The sequence below is a fragment of the Anolis carolinensis genome, chromosome 3 (assembly GCF_035594765.1).
Source record: "Anolis carolinensis isolate JA03-04 chromosome 3, rAnoCar3.1.pri, whole genome shotgun sequence".
NCBI lineage: Eukaryota > Metazoa > Chordata > Lepidosauria > Squamata > Dactyloidae > Anolis > Anolis carolinensis.
The window spans coordinates 70,399,384-70,417,267 of record NC_085843.1 but is presented as its reverse complement, the minus strand read 5'-3'; the positions used below and the strand labels follow the sequence as shown (position 1 = coordinate 70,417,267).

Genomic DNA, 17,884 nt, shown 5'->3' with positions numbered 1-17,884 from the left:
GGAGGAAGGAAAGAAGGAAGGTGTGTGAGGAAAAGCAAGGGAAGAAGGAAAGAAGGAGGGAAAAGAGGGGAAGAAGGAAAGAAAGATGCATAAAAAAGATCCTGCCCACAGTTGCCAGAGTATTGCCATAGGTAGGCCTTCTCAAATCTGGAGAAGGGAGAAAGCAGGCAAACAGAGGTCCCAACAACACCTGGGCAATGCCAGGTATATAAGCTAGTACTGCTATACCTTTGCAGTGCAAAAGAGCTCTGGTACATTATGATTCTCTGCTTTTTTGCATGCCTACAAAATTTGCATGCAGTTCTCCAGTGGGGAAAAAGAATACCACAAAGGCATCTTTGCAGTAGGAAAAACTCATTACAACAAGCGATATATTTGTGAAAGCTATTTGTAAAAGTGTACCAGTTTTTATTATTGCAGAAAAAAAATCACTCAGGGAAAAAATTGTAAAAATTATCAACTAAAGGTCTAGCTACTACAGTATCATTTCCCCAACAGCAATCATCCAGACTGATAGATAAGTGCACAGAAAGCATACCTCCTCACCAATATTTGATTTTTATTGTTTGATATTTCTCCATATTTGTTACACAGAAGTCTATAGGCTCTGAACATAAAGTTCCATTAAGGCAGCCATGGTTGTTCAACTGTTTGATCCAAAAGAAGTATTATGGGTATTAATTCTTGTTGATTTTTATGCAGTTAGGGTTTTTAAAATGCATGGTTAGGGTTATTTAACAATAACAAATGAAGTTCTTTTCTTTGAGGAATCACATCAGCCCAGTAACATTTGTGGATATCTCAGACCTGTATATGCTTTTTAGCTCTCTAATATTTATTCCCAAGACTCATCAACATATTTTCATAAAATACTGCCAGTATTACAACATAGTTATCAACATACATTACATTCACAAAGTAAATAGTATAATAGTATACCTATTTTTTATTTATATGTAAAATACTTTCCCAAGTATTATGAGAACCTCTGGTTAGTTCCATATGGCTCACTCAACATTAAACCTTGATTTTTCAAATATTGTCTGCTCCTTTCCCTTAAAGGAAAGCTTATAAAAGTTGAAAATTTGGAGAAGGTCAAGCACAGTGATATCACTGAGAGTGGGGGATAGGTTTTAAAAGTGATCTTTATTGTGACTTAACTCTTAAAAGTGAACACCTATTGATTTGAGTGAGATCTGAAAAACATACGTGGGAGAAGAGGAAGATTAATAACCTTGACACAAAATGTGATATATAATCTTTTCATTGTGGATGCAGTTGTTAAACAAGCAGGGGAAAGGCATAAAACAAGTAATTATGTACATATCTGGTGCTTCTCTCTGGTAAGTTCTTCTTTCTTTTCAAAGACCAAGCGACAATCAAAGAGCGGCATATTGGGGGACATCTAGATGATTACATGAAACTAGTGACAAACAGAGCATGACATCAATTACCAACACTGGTGTGCTTCAAAGGGACAGCTTTTAATCCAATACCAAATAATGTTAGCACCAGCCTATAGAGTCAGCAAGAGAGCAATCAATTCAATAACAATTATGTTTCCAGGAGACAAATACGAAAATAGACATAGGAAAAGGAGACATGGAGATGCACAAGAAAATGGAACTAGAATAAAAAGTTAGTGTTTTTTTTCCATATCAAAACTACACAGTAAAAGTCTTGGGTAATAAGGCATGTTACTTTAGTTAGTAAACCAAGATGGCTCCAACATAACTGGTGTAACTCATCTGGGGATTCTTTTATTCTTCACAGTAATAGTGGCATGATTCTACTTTAACTGCCAATATTAGGAAAGCCTAGGATTTGCATTTTAGAAAAGAGTATTAATTACCCTAAATGAACAATACTCTATCTGATCTTGGGAGCTAAGCAGGGTCAGCTCTATAGTCTTACATTGTTACTAAAGAGAAAAGAATAGGCAAAGGCATTTTAATAATTAGTAAGTAGAAATATGTGTAAACTATTTGGAAGGAAAGATTAATCCTAGTGATCCAGTGATGCAGATAATGCACTATGTGCAAAGAGAAAAAAGAGAAATCTTGTATACTGTTGACCCTAAGAGTAATTAACAATGCAATATATGACCTAAATATATTGTAAAATACCAGGCTACATCTGATCTTAGATGCTAAGCAGTACTTGAATGAGAGATGGTCGATGAATACCAGGCTCTGTAGATTATTTTCAGAGAAAGGAAATCATCTCCGAGTAGTCCTTGCTTAAGAAAACTACTAAATTAATGAGATTGTCAGAAGTCAACAGTCAGCCCAAAGGCACTTGTCCATACACACATTTAGAATTCTCATCCATAGAACACCTCTAGTGCCTCACTAAATTACAAACCTTGGAATTCAACAGGGTATTATTATGGCAGTGCTATTATTATGCCGTGTGAAAAGTCCCTATATCTATTTTTTCTCATTAGCATCTTTAAAAATACAGAAAAAGAATAAATGTTGCAATGAAAATAGGGCCTCAAACAGTCCCAGTATCAATCAACAATGACACAGCCCCTATGATTCAGCCATTTTAGCAAAATCCAGTTAATTAGTGTCAGTTGTGGTCATGTCATGATTCAACACACAAGGTGCAATCAGTCTGCCAGAAAAGCTTTAAATTATTCTTTAACTTAGCATAGAAATTAATAGTAGATTGGAGTGTTATGTAGTTTTCCGGGCAGTATGGCCATGTTTTACCAACATTTTCTCTTGACGTTTCACCTGCATCTGTGGCTGGCATCTTCAGAGGATCTGAATATAGTTGATTTTTATTGGTGCCTCATACTACTATAACAGTGTTACATGGCAACAGAAGGCACTTTTAAATTGGTGTGTGACAGCACTATCAGACAGAAAACTGTGTTGTCGAAGACTTTCATGGTTGGAATCACTGGGTTGCAATGTGTTTTCCGGGCTATATGGTCATGTTATGGACAGAAAACTGTTAGACCATGCCTTACTGCTTCCTGAACAGTTCATTGCAGTGCAATATTTCTCTCCTAATAGCTTTTACTGCTATGCCAAAATTATCATGGGGTCCATGGCTAATTTATCACACCACTGCCTAAGCCATTGTTGGGACCACCACTGGTATAGTAGGTACACTGGCAAAGAGGACAGCAACATGTTATTACAGACATATTTATGTGGGAGTAATTCACAATAAACTTAAAAGGACTGATTTACTGTATGTGTATGTCTATGGACATAGGCTTACACAGAATAGGAAAGGTTAAACCCGAGGTCATAAACAGATGGTCCACCCCAGGAGACTTATGGATCCGCATGGATTCCTGATGTCTCTTGGGGATCTCCCTGTCATGGCGGTTGACGTTCCTGTTGAGACTCTGGTCAATCTCTACAACATTGCGATGGCCAGGGCTCTAGACACAATCACTCCCAAATGTCCCCTCTCACTACGTAGAGTCAACCCAGCTCCTTGGTTCTCTGAGGAGCTGGCTTTGATGAAGCGGGCGAGGCAGAGACTAGAGTGCTTCTGGCAGAAAACTCAGAGTAGTATTAAGTAAACACAGCTGTCTATTCTAAACAATGTAATGAACTGTATAACACAATAGTGGTTCAACACATAAGTAGTACACAATATGTATATTGGAGCATCATATACATATAACATTCACAGAAACAATACTCAGTCCTGAGGTATATAACTCAAAGTATTTAACTCAGTATTATAAATCAAACAAAATGATATAATTCTCTGCAGTCCTACAAGGATTGGATTGGCTTAAAGGCAAACCGATTCAGTCTCTGCAGTTCTGGAGGGATTCCTCAGGACTCCACAGGTTTTGGAACAATAGTAAAGCCAAGTAGACAGAGTCAAAGTTGATGTAGCTCCTGAGTAGATGGTAGTATATCCATTCACGCTGTTTACACGCAGTTTATATGCCGTTTACAACTGGTTCCCGGGTTTTATCCCAGTTTCGGTAACCCTTCTTCTGGTAAGCGGCAAAAGCTTTATTATTTCTCTATTGATGGCTCTGCATCAGGTATTCTTAATTCTTAACAGAAATAAAATAAAAGGAAATTTGTCTAATGTTGTGCTCTTTATAACATTTAAATCATCAATTGTATAGACCTTGTGAAAATAGACATGTCAAAGCATCCCAAGATATGCGGTATTCTAAATTACAAACAAGGAATTATCTTTTTACCAGATATAGTAGTACACATATCTACTCACATGTTCGCAGTATCAATATGCTGCTGTGGATTTTGTGGTGCGAGCAGCCATTCATGGTCCCCTAGTGATTTAAATACCTGATTACAGGAAGCAGGTGAGGTCCAATTTGTCATTTAGACCATGAGGGGTAATGGTCCTCAGTTTGTAAATCCAGAAGGCTTCCCTTCTGAGGAGACTAGTTTTGATGTCTGTGTAGCCAGCAGCACAAACCTTCTCTAGAGCAAGAAATTTAAAACTGTTATATGGGTGAGATTTTTGTTGGAAATGAGTGTACCGGGTGGAGTCTAAACTTCCTCTTTTAATTTTTGAACGATGCTCTTGTATTCTGATTTTCAGGGGTCTGCTGGTCATACCTATGTATAATAAATCACAAGGGCATCTAATAACATAGATTACGTTTTCTGATGAACAAGTCATGTAGTTTTTCAAATTGATCTTGATGAGCAATTATGGATGTTGAAATTGCTTAATATTGGACGTGAGACCACAAACGTCACAATGTCCACACTTAAAATTCCCTGTGATAATATTCCTGGGATCTGAATTGGATATTTTGAAATCAGAATGAATGAGAATATCTTTTAAATTTTTAGATCTTTTGTGTGCTATAATAGGTGCATCTTTGCACCCTGGGATCTCCTGTACAAGATGCCAATGCTTATTGATAATTCTGCGGATATGTGGGGTCTGTGAGGTAAGTGTTAATGGACAGATAATCCTGTTTAGTTGCTGTTTGGGTTTGTATTTCAATAAGGTACTCCTATCTATCTGTTGTGAAAAGCCTGTTTCAGTATCTTAGCTGGATAGCCTCTAGCTTTAAGCTTGTTGTTAAGGGACTGGGCTGCTGTGATGACTCATGGGCCTTGTAGTCCTGCTTATGACACTGTAATGCCTGATGATGAAGAAAACTTGGGTTTTTTACCTTCCCAGTCTGAACTGGAATCTTCCCAGCCAGATCTTTCCCAGGCAGATCTGGGAACCTTGCACCTGCAAGAGAGTTGTGACCCAGAAGTATGTCAAACAAATCCGGAGCCCACTTCCCCTGTGTTCTCCCGCCATGAGTTTTGTAAACAACAGAGAGGTTTGGAAGCTGCTTCGCGCAGGAGTGCGAGGATAGCAGCCAAGAATTCAGCCAATTAAGTCTGCTTTTTCGTGAGAATCCTTAAGGAGTCAAACATCTGGTCTCAAAGATTAGCTTTCGTTTCTGGTTCCCAGAGAACTGCTTCGGCGGGAAAGTTAGACTCTATATAGGTGATTTACCCGCGAAGTAACTTCGCGGAGTCAATTCGTCAACCTCCGGAGCGAGTTGTGTCTGGACAGCGCGCTCCGTTTCAAGCCTCGCTCCTGCTCAAGCCTTGCCCTGCTTTCCAGCCTTCGCTCCTGTTTCTGCCTTTGTTTTCCTACGGACCTTGCTTGTTTCCCAGGACTAAACATTGCCTTGTATCACGGATTTTACCAAGTTTTTCCACGGACCTTGTTCTTGTTCCTTGTTACCTTATTCCACGTTTTAAGCCTTGTTTCAAGTATCAAGTTATTTCCTAGCCTTGCTCAAGTTTATGGACTAAAGGACCTTGTCATCTCCCCTCACTTTGCCTGGCAAAGTGAGTGTTTCGGTTATTGGATTACAACTTTGAACCTTAATATTTCATATTGGACATCGCTTTTTTGGACTAATTTAGACCTTTCCTGAAAGGTCTGCTTTTGGACTATTTCATATACTTGCTTTTATTAACTTTATATATTCCTTCAATAAAGATATTAGATAGATTCTGGCCTCTGTGTTTGGTTATTGGTGCCTTTGCAGCCTGGGTCCTGACAGCTGCTGCAAAATAATGATCTGGTTTACTATTATTCTTCTTGATTCTAAGTAGTTGGGAATATGGCAAATTGAATTTAAGTGAGTAATGATGGAAGCTATTAAAGTGAAGAATGGAGTTTTTGTCAGTAGGTTTGGAGTAATTAGTAACGTATAAGCCCCTTTCATCTTGGTGTATAGAAACATCTAGGAAATGTATATCTGTCAATTTGATGGTTTTAGTGAATTTAATATTGGGGTGGATGGTGTTAATCCAATTACTGAATTGTTCAGCCATATTGTGTGATGTAAAAATCGTAAATACATCATCTATGTATCTCCCATAATAGATCATATCTTTGAAATATGGGTTCTGCTCTTGATCATAAATATGATTGGTTTCTAGTTGGGAAACAAAAAGATTAGCGAGACAGGGGGCGACTGCGCTCCCCATGGCTACACCCCATATTTGTAAATAAAATTGCGTATCAAATTTAAAATAATTGTTTTCTAAGACTATATCAAGTAAATCCATGAGGAAGTGTGTAGGTGGTGTATGGGATTCTCTAGAGTCAAAAAGATCTTTAATGATGGTTCTTACCTCATTTAAGGGGATATTGGTATACAGAGAAGTAATGTCTAGAGTCATTAGAGTAGAATTTCTAGGGAGTGTAATGATTCAATAATGTTTATGAAATGAGTGGTATCTTTAATGAATGATTGAGTTTTCAAAACAAAGGGTTGAAGGAAATGATCCAAATATTTAGCTAGTGGTTCTAATATTGATGACGTGCCAGATACAATAGGTCGGCCTGGAGGGGGTATAATGCCTTTGTGTATTTTAGGTAAAATATAAAAGACAGGAATTCTGGGATGTTGGTTTTGTAAAAAATCAAAAGTCTGCATTGTGATATAGTTCATCGCTAGTCCTTCAGTACATACTATTTTGATCAATGATCTAATTTTATTAGTGGGGTCTGATGGTATTGGTTTATAGAAGGTGTTAAATGTTTATTGACTTCTGTGATATAATCTGATAAGTTTAATAGTACTATAGCCCCTCCTTTGTCTGCAGGCTTCCAAATCAAATCAGGCATAGTAGATAGTCTATTTAGAATATTTAATTCAGATCTAGACATATTTGAGTGTCGTATGGTATTTGCTCTAGATAATTTTTCGATGTCTCTAGTGACAACCTTTTCAAAGGCTTTGATCATTATGTTTTCAGTGTTAGGGACAAATTTGCTTTTTGGTTTAAATGGATCTCGTATGATGTCAGTTTTTTGTCCAAAGAAATGTTTTAATCTTATTGTTCTAAATAATTTAAAGATTTCTATTTTAGTCCTGAACAGATTAAATCGAGGGGTGGGTACAAAACTCAAACCTTTGTTGACAACTGAGATCTCTTGTGTAGATAAAGGGTAACTGGATAGATTTACTACTAAGGACGATTTTTCTTGTGATGGCCCTTCTGAAAATGGGTAGATCTGGTGTATCTAATTCTGTTGGACCTTCGGGGAAGAATGGGAGATGTAGTCGATCTGTCAGTGTTTCTCCCTGATTCATCTTCTGTGGTAAGGGATTGGTCCGTGGTGAGGGATTGGTCCGTAGAGGCTGTAGTAAAACGGACTTTCCTTCTAGGGAGGAGGGACTTGTTCGTCCAATTATATACCCTATTGCTTTTGTAGTCCTGTTTGACCCTTTGAAACTTCTTGATCTTATATTCTCTAATTTGTACTGTTAGTTCTTTACATTTTTTGTCTATTTCTTGTAATTTCTCTCTGAGATCTGATTGTGTCTCTAAGGTTTGTGATAGTTTATTTTCACAAGGTCTATACAATTGATGATTTAAATGTTATAAAGAGCACAACATTAGACAAATTTCCTTTTATTTTATTTCTGTTAAGAATTAAGAATACCTGATGCAGAGCCATCAATAAAGAAATAATAAAGCTTTTGCTGCTTACCAGAAGAAGGGTTACCGAAACTGGGATAAAACCCGGGAACCAGTTGTAAACGGCATATAAACTGCGTGTAAACAGCGTGAATGGATATACTACCATCTACTCAGGAGCTACATCAACTTTGACTCTGTCTACTTGGCTTTACTATTGTTCCAAAACCTGTGGAGTCCTGAGGAATCCCTCCAGAACTGCAGAGACTCTGAATCGGTTTGCCTTTAAGCCAATCCAATCCTTGTAGGACTGCAGAGAATTATATCATTTTGTTTGATTTATAACACTGAGTTAAATACTTTGAGTTATATACCTCAGGACTGAGTATTGTTTCTGTGAATGTTATATGTATATGATGCTCCAATATACATATTGTGTACTACTTATGTGTTGAACCAATATTGTGTTATACAGTTCAGAAAACTCAGAGTGCCATCGACCGAACATGGGCTAGAGCCTCTATTAAGGCCTACTCTGTGGATTTGAGTACAGCCAGTAAAGCTTTCTCATCTGCCTGCATAGCGTCTGCAACAAATAGACCAGCTGAGTTGTTCCGGGTTGTCTGAGAGCTCCTTCATCCTCATGAGGGGGAGGAGCCCTCTGACAACCCGGACACTCAATGAGTTCGTGCATCATTTGCAGATAAAGTCGCTCGATTACGCTCCGACTTGGACACCAACATTGATACAGTTCCAGATGAAGTACCTGGAGCATCTGTTGGTCCAACTTTAATGGATTGGTTTCATCTTGTTCAACCTTGTTCAACAAGATCCTTGGAGCAATAAGCCCAGCCACATGTGCACTAGACCCTTGTCCTTCATGGCTTATAAAACCTGCCGGGGTGGGGTGGGGGTGTTGATCTATTGTTTTCTGAGGATTATTAATGCCTTATTGTAACAAAGGCAACTTCCATTAAGACTGAAACAGGCAATTATTAGACCAATTTTGAAAAAGATGTCCCTTGATTCCTCTATGCTATCAAACTATTGCCCGATTTCAAACCTCCCATTTTTAGGCAAGGTTCTGGAGTGAGTGGTTGCCTCTCAACTCCAAGGATTCCTGGAAGACATTAATTATCTTGACCCATTCCAATCTGGCTTCAGGCCTGGTCACTGCACTGAGACAGCTTTGGTCGCCTTGGTGGATGACCTCCGCAGAGGCTTTCGATACCATTGACAATGGTATCCTTCTGGGATGGGGGTTGGGGGCACTCTGCTCTGCAGTGGCTCCACTCCTTCCTGGAGGGCCGCACCCAGATGGTGAAGCTGGGGGATATATTGTAGAGCCAGTAAGAAATGTTGCAAGCAGTAGTATGAGTACCAGAAGGGGGAAAAGGGCTACTCGCGAGCAGGAGACAGATGAAGAACAGCAAAGGAAAAGGATCTGGGATATACTTATGGCACCTACTGATGAAGACACGTTCGAAGGGTTTTCAAGTGGCGAGGAGTCAATGAGTGAGGAAGGAGATGTGGTGGATGGAAATAGAGGAACAAAGAGGGTTACTCGGGAGCAGGAATCAGATGAAGAACAGGAGAGGAAGAAGATCCGGGATATACTTACTGCTCCCACAGATTATGAGTCGTTTATGGGTTTCTCTGGGAATTATGGGTATGGGAGTGATGGGGATTGGGCTAAGGTACAAGAGATAAGTGATATATGTGCAGAGCCAACCTCTAGTGATACGTTTGTGGGGTTTTTGGGACATGAGGATTGGCAAATGGGAGATACATCTGAATCATGGGGAAGCCTAAGTCTTGATAAGAGATGGAGGAACTGGAGGGATGGAAACAGGGGTTCACGTGTGAAGACAAGGACAGCTGTAAGAGATGATGATGGGGTGGAGGCCTTCTTTGGCAATGACTCTTGGACTATGGCTGGCTTTGGCAACTCCTTCTTACAGTTAACTCTTTGGGGGGCAATGCTGTTTGTTGGAACTCTTTGGATACAGCACTGCTTGTTTGCTGGTTACTTTGACTGCTTTTTAATCCAGTTTTTCCTCCTGTTTAATCCGGATTATTTTCCCTTTGCCTTTTGGAGCCCAGTTTGGGTAAATTCTTTACGTTTTGGCCAGAGACACTAAAGCTAAATGTCTCTGAGCTTTTATTTGTTTTTGCAATAAATCTTTTGTTGGACTAAATAGCGTGTGTGGCTCTTTAAGGCCTCTGTGTCTCGACAGGATATGTCAAGAGTCAGACGCCAATTTGAGAGCAAAACAGAGATTATTCAAGAGATAGCCCAAAAAAATAGACACAAACACAAAAGATGGCTTTAAACACTTAACTTTCAGTGTTTTAAAGCAGTCCAAACAAAAATATATCAAAAAGTATGCTTAGCAACCAAACTGGATTAGCCAAGCAAATAATCCAGATAAAACAAAAGGTGCTTCAATTCAGCTCTAAACAAACTATGTTGGCTTGGAAAAGCAGCCAAAACAAAGCAAAGACTTGGAAACTCCCAAAAAAACTCCCAAAAGTCACAAGCTAGCAGTTTTAATACAAAGCTCTAAACAGAAACAAAAAAAAAAGGGCAAAGGAGCTTGTAAACAAACTTGGAGCCGGTGCAAAAGGGAAAGTATGGTTCCAAGCCCTTACTGTTGAAAACAACAGGCTTTGGGGATTTAAAGGGGCAGTGCAAGAAGATGTCGTCAAACCGGTCCGGAGTCGAAATAGCAGGAACAGCAGCAAACTGCTTCAAGAGTGCAGGTAATGCCAGAAGCTCAAGGGACAAGGCGAAGAGACGTCGTCAGGTTGATCCAGGGTCAGGACAGGAGACAGCAGCAGGGTCAGGAGGCAAGCCAGAAGTCAAGAGCCATGGGTAGACTAATCAGAGAGCGAAGGCAGAAACAGGGTCAAATTCCAGTCCAAGATCCAGAGGTTGTAGTCATCAATTCAAGGTCCACGAAATGGCACAAAGAGCCAAGGCAACGGAGGCAACAGCAGCTAAAAATAGTAATAACAGTGCAGTCCAGGAAAACCCACACAGTTCCAGCCCTCCGTTGCAGAGCAACCCAGATAAACTTACATCTGAAGCAATGTCCCAGTCCAGTCTTCTTTAACACGTACAGGAATCCCAATGGTGCCCAGCAACACCTTGCCACACACAAAGTGAAGTGACCAAACATTCCCAATTTATCCCAATTCTCCCTGGGTGTCCAAACACCAACACCCAAAGAGCAGGTGTCCCAAATCCTTAATCTGAGTCAGAACTCCACACAGCTAAAGCTCGTGGGACGGGCGTGCCTAATTCTTCATCAGAATTCCAATCATCCTGCCCACACCCAACACCATGCACACCTGAGGATCCATCCTCCCTCCTCCAAACAGACCAAGTGGGATCTGCTTCTGAAGATACCCAAGGTTCAGCAGTATCCATGGGCCCTAATTCCCCAGTTATCTCCGGTGCCCGTGCCCAGTCAGTGCCCACTTCCTCAGCCACCACCTGTTCACCAGCATCCATTTCTTCCACAAACTCCCCATCTGAATCTTCCTCAGAAGACTCCCCATTGAGGTCCCTAATTCTCTTTCTGTACAAATCCTCCAACGAGCCCTCCTCGCGAGGGTTTTTCCTTCCTCTCCTGATCCCACCACCATTATCCACAGTCCCCGAAGGCGCAGTCACAACATGATACCTGCTTGAATCCGTGGCCTTTGACCTGTGGGGTACAGCAAGGTGCTATTCTTTCCCCAATGCTTTTTAATATCTTCATGAAACCGCTGGGCAAGGTCATCCGGAGTTTTGGAATTCGGTGCCATCTCTATGCAGATGACGCTCAACTCTACTACTCTTTTCCACCTACTTCCAAGGAAGCCTCTCGGGTCCTGGACCAGTGTCTGGCCACTGTGATGGGTTGGATGAGGGCCAACAAGGTGAAGCTTAATCCTGACAAGACAGAGGTCCTCCAGGTCAGTCGTTCGACTGATTGGAGTATAGGGTGGCAACCTGTGCTTGATGGGGTCACACTCCCCCTGAAGGCACAGGTCTGCAGTTTGTTGGTCCTTCTGGACTCATCGCTGTCACTTGATCCTCAGGTGTCAGTGGTGGCTGGGAGGGCCTTGGCACAATTAAAGCTGATGTGCCAACTGTGACCGTATCTTGAGAAGTCTGACTTAACCATGGTGGTCCATGCTCTAGTTACCTCAAAGATTGATTACTGTAATGCAATCTACGTGGGGCTGCCCTTGAAGATGGTCCAGAAACTGCAGTTGGTACAAAGGTCAGCAGCTAGGTTACTAACCGGAGCTGCTTACAGGGAGCAGTCAACCCCCCACCCCCACCCACCCCCCGTTTAAGCAGCTCCGCTGGCTGCCAATAACATTCCAGGGCCAATTCAAGGTGCAGGTTATTACCTATAAAGCTCTAAACAGTTCAGGATCTGCCTATCTTTGTGACAGTGTCCTCCCCTATGAACCTATGTGACCTCTAAGATCTTCCAGGGCGGCCCTCCTCTCACTTCCATCTTCCTCACAGATATGTCTGGTGGGGGTGAGAGAGAGGGCCTTCTTGGCCGTGACCCCTTGGCTCTGGAACTCCCTCCCCAGGGAGATTAAGTTAGCCCCCTCCCTATCCTTCTTCAGGAAACAACTAAAGACCTGGATGTGCCGGTTGGCCTTTGGTGAGACAGCCATTAGTTAACCAGCTCCGGACGGTATCAATAATTTATCCTGTATTTTACCAGGTACTTCCTTCTATGCACTTTAGCCAACATTTTATCTTGCATTGCTGTTTAGTTTCCCCACCCATGGAGATGATAGAACTGTGCCTGGTGGTTGATTTATATATTACAAACTATTGTGATAATATTCCAGTTTTATATTGTATTGCTGTTTTTATCTTTTATACTGTGAATTGTGTATTATGTTTTTGTTTATTCTATTTAATTCTGTTGTTGGGCCTTGCCCCATGTAAGCCACCCCGAGTACCCGTGGGGAGATGGTTGGCAGGATATAAATAAAGATGATGATGATGATGATGCTTATTATTAATCTTCCGGGACTTCTCCTGTTCTCCTAGAACTCTTGAAGATAATTGTCAGTGGTTCTGAAATAACCTCAGCTAGTTCCTTCAATACTCTTGGATGTAGCTGATCTGGCCCTGGGGACTTGAATTCGTTTAGAGCGGCCAGGTGTTCCTGGACAACTTGTCTCCCTATTTGGGGTTGGATTTCCCCAAATCCTTCGTCCATTTCATGTTGCTGAGGTTGAAGATGGCTTTCTTTTTGTGAGAAGACTGAGGCAAAGAAGGCATTAAGCAGTTCTGCCTTTTCCCTGTCCCCTGTTGCCATCACCCCATCTTCTTCTTGCAGAGGCCCTATCGCCTCCTTGTTCTTCCTTTTTCTACCAACGTAAGCAAAAAAGCCTTTTCTGTTGTTTTTAATGTCCCTGGCAAGCCTGAGCGCATTTTGCGCTCTAGCCTTGCGAATATTTTCCCTACAGGAGTTGGCTATACGTTTGAATTCTTCTTTGGTGATTTCTCCCCTTTTCCACTTCTTGTGCATGTCTCTTGAGTCTTAGCCTGGTTAGAAGTTCTTTGGACATCCATTCTGGCTTCTTTGCACTTGTCATATTTTTTTTCTTTGTTGGCACTGTTTGCATTTGCGCCTTGAGTATTTCACTTTTAAAAAACTCCCATCCATCCTTAACTCCCTTGTCAAAAACCTGTATACAATGCAACAATAATATTGCTTAGTTGCCAAAGTGCATGCTATGAGTTAAGGGGGGGGGGGTCTAAGCAAACTTTCTAGAATGAAATAGCTTACTTATCCCATCATAATTAACAATTTTGTCTTCTGTTTTTAATAGAATAGCAACAGCTAGTCAACCAAATAGAACCAGAACATTTATACTTTTACATTTCTAAGCAATAATTTACAATTTTCTGAACAGACAAAATGAGGGCAATAATCAAAAAGAAAAATATTTCCCATGTCTAAAACAAATGTTCTTCCAGCTGGGGAAAAATATATATCCAAAAGTTTTGTTCAATATGAATGTCTTTCTGTTCCCTTTTTTCACAGATTTGTCCTGTAATGTATACGAAATGTAGACCATGCTAACTGAAACAAAGGACAGGACAGTATCTTGTACCATGCATTGTCTAAAGTCCAACCAGGTTCCCAGCTGATAATTATTTCAGCATTGATGGTGTGGTAGTATCCTGCAACACATCTGAACAAAGCACACATAGCTCTAACATTAATCCCTAGTGTCTGCTGCCTGAAACTACTGCCTTTTTTGCATAAGGACAGCCATGACAAGAAAGGTTGCCTTTATTTCATTTATGTTAGACAAACCACACATTTATTCATTTTTTCATGGTGATCTGCACAGTTTGGGAAAAATGTCTATAGCATCTGATATTTAGCAATATTAAACAATTTTGACTGAAAAATATGCAGTATTTATTTTTGTTCATTTTCAGAAAACACATTTTGGAATATAAATGATTTATGCATGTGTTAGCATTTTACACTTGATATATTCTGTTTAGACAATGCTTATAATTTCAAGCACTGGTATATGAAGGAACAAATGATTAAACTCTCAGAATCAAACATTTCTTAATCTCCGTCAGTTTAAGAGAAGTGGGAGAAAAGACCAAGTTAAAAAGAGAATAAACAAATCAAAATGATAAGAAAACAAATTTGCCACATATTCTCTACTTTTTTCCATAGTGTCAGGCACACAGAGAAAACATTCATTTTCAGAACAAGAAATTTTAAAACCTGAATATTAATCTCTATGTATTAAAATTAGCTAATAATTTTTCAAGCTGCAACTAACATCATTATTTGCCATTTGTTTCAGCCACCACCCCCTGGTCTAAGCAGGAGTGACCATCCAGTGGTGCCAAACCAAGTTTGGTGCCTCCGTATAGTAATCTTTATTACCACTCCATTGTTTTCCTTGCAACAGCAAGCAGATGTAACAAGGCTAGTGTTAGGCACTTGTTCCATCTTGGAACTGGTCAAACTGTTTACATGGGCCCAAAGTTGCAGTTTGGTCCAGATTCTTGGGGAGAATTCGGAGCAGCTCATAAGTTTGGTTAATGTCATTCAAAGCAGCGCAATGGTAGCCTTGGCCCACATTGACCCAATCAGCCCTGTGCATTGTTTAGCCACCATGGAGCTGATTCACCTACCTTTCAGTATAAGTGGTCAGTGCAGTTGTTCCCATAGACATTTAAAACTGTGGCTATACCAAACAACCACCTGCAACTGTTATACAGGATGTCCTAAACTGCAAATAGTATTCAAAACATGTTTTTGAAGGCTGCCTTGCAAAGGGAAGAGAATTGATAAAGTTACCAATTGCTCCCTTCAATCTAGTGAAAAATTATCCCAACTATTGGGACATTTTAGAAACAACCATAAAGGTAGTATATAACTACACTATGCTGGTTCTAGGTAGATACAGTAGAGAAGCTTGTTTCATTGAAAAGAGTGAAAAGCTCATCCTGTTAAAGAAAGTGCATCATCACTATATTTGTAACCCAGTATTCATTTGGCTGGTATGTATATATCTGCTATTAAAATGATACCCACTATGTTCTAGTCTCCAGGAAGAGATGTTCATAACTTTAATTAGCACTAATTAGAGGTAAGAATTTTCAGAGAAAGGAGGGGAAGAAACACCTTGACAATGTGCTTGAGAAAAATTGCACATTTCTAGCAGATTACTTGACCTGCTAATTGCCAACATAAATCTCTGTATGGCTTTCAGGGCTTGAACTAATTTTCCCATCAAGACTGTTTTTCATCAAGGCCTTCTACATGAAGTGAATTTAATAAATGCTAAAATGAAGTGCAAATGAGAATATTTAGATAAACTGGAAGTGTAAAGAAATGAAACGTGGCATTGATTACAGGAGTATTATTAATGCTTGCCATAGGAAATGGTCAAACACATTTTGGAGCATGTTACTAATTGAATATTATTTATTTATTTACATCATTTTTACCCCGCCTTTCTCACCCGGAGGAACTCAGGGCGGCTTACAACAGTTGGCAAATTACATTGCCCAAAATACATTCAATAAAACAATGACATATTAATAAACAATAAAACAGTATCACATCAATTAAAACTCTAATTAGACTCTATAAAACCATGAATTATAAAGTTGTGTTGTGACTGCGCCTTCGGGGATTATGGTTGATGGTGATGGAATTCGAAGAGGAAGAAAAAACCCTCGTGATGAGGGTTCACTGGAGGAGTTGCGCAGGAAGCGACTTAGAGAGCTATATGGGGGATCTTCTGAGGAAGATTCAGATGGGGATATGGATGCTGAGGAACAGGTGGTGGCTGGGGAAGCAGGCACTGAATGGGCACAGCCACCGGAGATGTCTGGGGATTTGGGGCTTATGGATACTTCTGAACCTGGGGTTTCTGCAGGAGCTGATCCCAATTGGGATGCTTGGAGAAGGGAGGATGGTTCTTTAAGTGTTCATGGGGCTAAGTCTGGGCAGGATGATTGGGACTCCCACGAATTGCTAGGTACTCCAGATCCACGAGCTCTAGCTGTGTGGAGTTCAGACTCTGAGTAGATTTGGGACACCTGGTGTTTGGGTGTGAGTGTTTGGTCACCCAGGAGGAAGGGGAATAAAATGGGAATGTTTGGCCACTGCACTTTGCGTGTGGCAAGGTGTTGCTGAGGCGCCATTGGGATCTCTGTGTTTCTGGACTTGGACTGTGATTCGGATCTGCTGATACCATCTGGCTTGGCTCTCGCTGTGTCTTATCGTGGACCTGTTTTGGATGACTGCACCCTCTTCGGACTTTGGATTGAATTTGACCTGGCTTCTGTCTACACCCTCTGACTGACGGCTACTCCCGGCTTCTGACTATTGGTTTGTCTTTCGGAATTTCTGCTGCCTCCTGACCTGACCTTGGATTCTTCTGACGACGGCTATTCATCATCCCTTTGAGGCTCTCATCTTATCTGCACCGTGGAAGCAGCTTTACTGCTTTTCTAGTTTGTTTATTTTCCAGCGATTAACTCTATTTGTTTTCCAAAGCTGAATTGAAGCGTTATTTAGTTTTTTATTGAATGCCAGCATGGGAAATTAGCGTGGTTCGTTTTTGAGTTATTATTGTCCAATCTACTCTCGAAACACTGAAAAGTGAAGTGTTTCAAGGATATTTCCTGTGATTATGTTATTTTTTGGCTTATCTTCGGAATAAACTTTGTTTTGTATGTTAACTGGCGTCTGACTCTTGACAGTTTAAAATGCATGTATAGTTAAATTCATCCACTAACACCTTCCTATGCACCTTGATTCACGTCATATCGACCTCAGATGTTACTCCTTAAACGCTTGAGTACATAGCCATGTCTTCATGACTTTCCTGAAACCTAGAAGAGATGGAGCTTGTCGAACACTACTGGGGAGGGCATTCCACAGCTGGGGAGCCACCACCGAGAAGGCCCTGTCTCTCGTTCCCACCAGCCGCGCCTGCGAGGCAGGTGGGACCGAGAACAGGGTCTCTCCAAATGATCTTAACAACCTAGTAGGTTATGTTAAAGGATACATTACCTGGGGAACTCGGGACATCTGGTTCTACCATGGGAGTAATGTTTTCAGTATCTCTCCCAATTAAGGAAGCATCGTAGCTATCCACAGCTGGGGTCTGTAATTGAAAGGAGCTCGTAGAACTAGGTAAAAGGTCAGAATAAGTTTCATCCTGGTCAAAGTTCATTTCTGAATCAGGTTCAAATCAGTTTTTACTGCAACTGTATACTATTTAATTGCTTAAGACTCATGTGTTCCCCTAGCTTCTTCCACAATGCTCTGCTGGAGTTTGTGAAGACATGGAGTCTTGTCAGCTTGTGAGTTTGTCTTATATTGATTGCAACAGCAAATATTATGTGGTGTCAGAGGTCGCAGTGCAATCTTTGTTACTGTAGGTGGGAATTC

General features: G+C 40.6%; 1 long non-coding RNA gene across 1 annotated transcript in view; it reads left to right on the top strand.

The window, feature by feature from the left end:
* Positions 1–16,879, top strand: part of LOC134297444 (uncharacterized) — a 182,439-nt gene extending 165,560 nt beyond the window's left edge. Inside the window, exon 2 of the long non-coding RNA XR_010004203.1 lies at positions 16,612–16,879. This is a non-coding gene — a long non-coding RNA (uncharacterized LOC134297444). The remainder of the gene's footprint in view (positions 1–16,611) is intronic.
* The last annotated feature ends 1,005 nt before the right edge of the window (positions 16,880–17,884 follow it).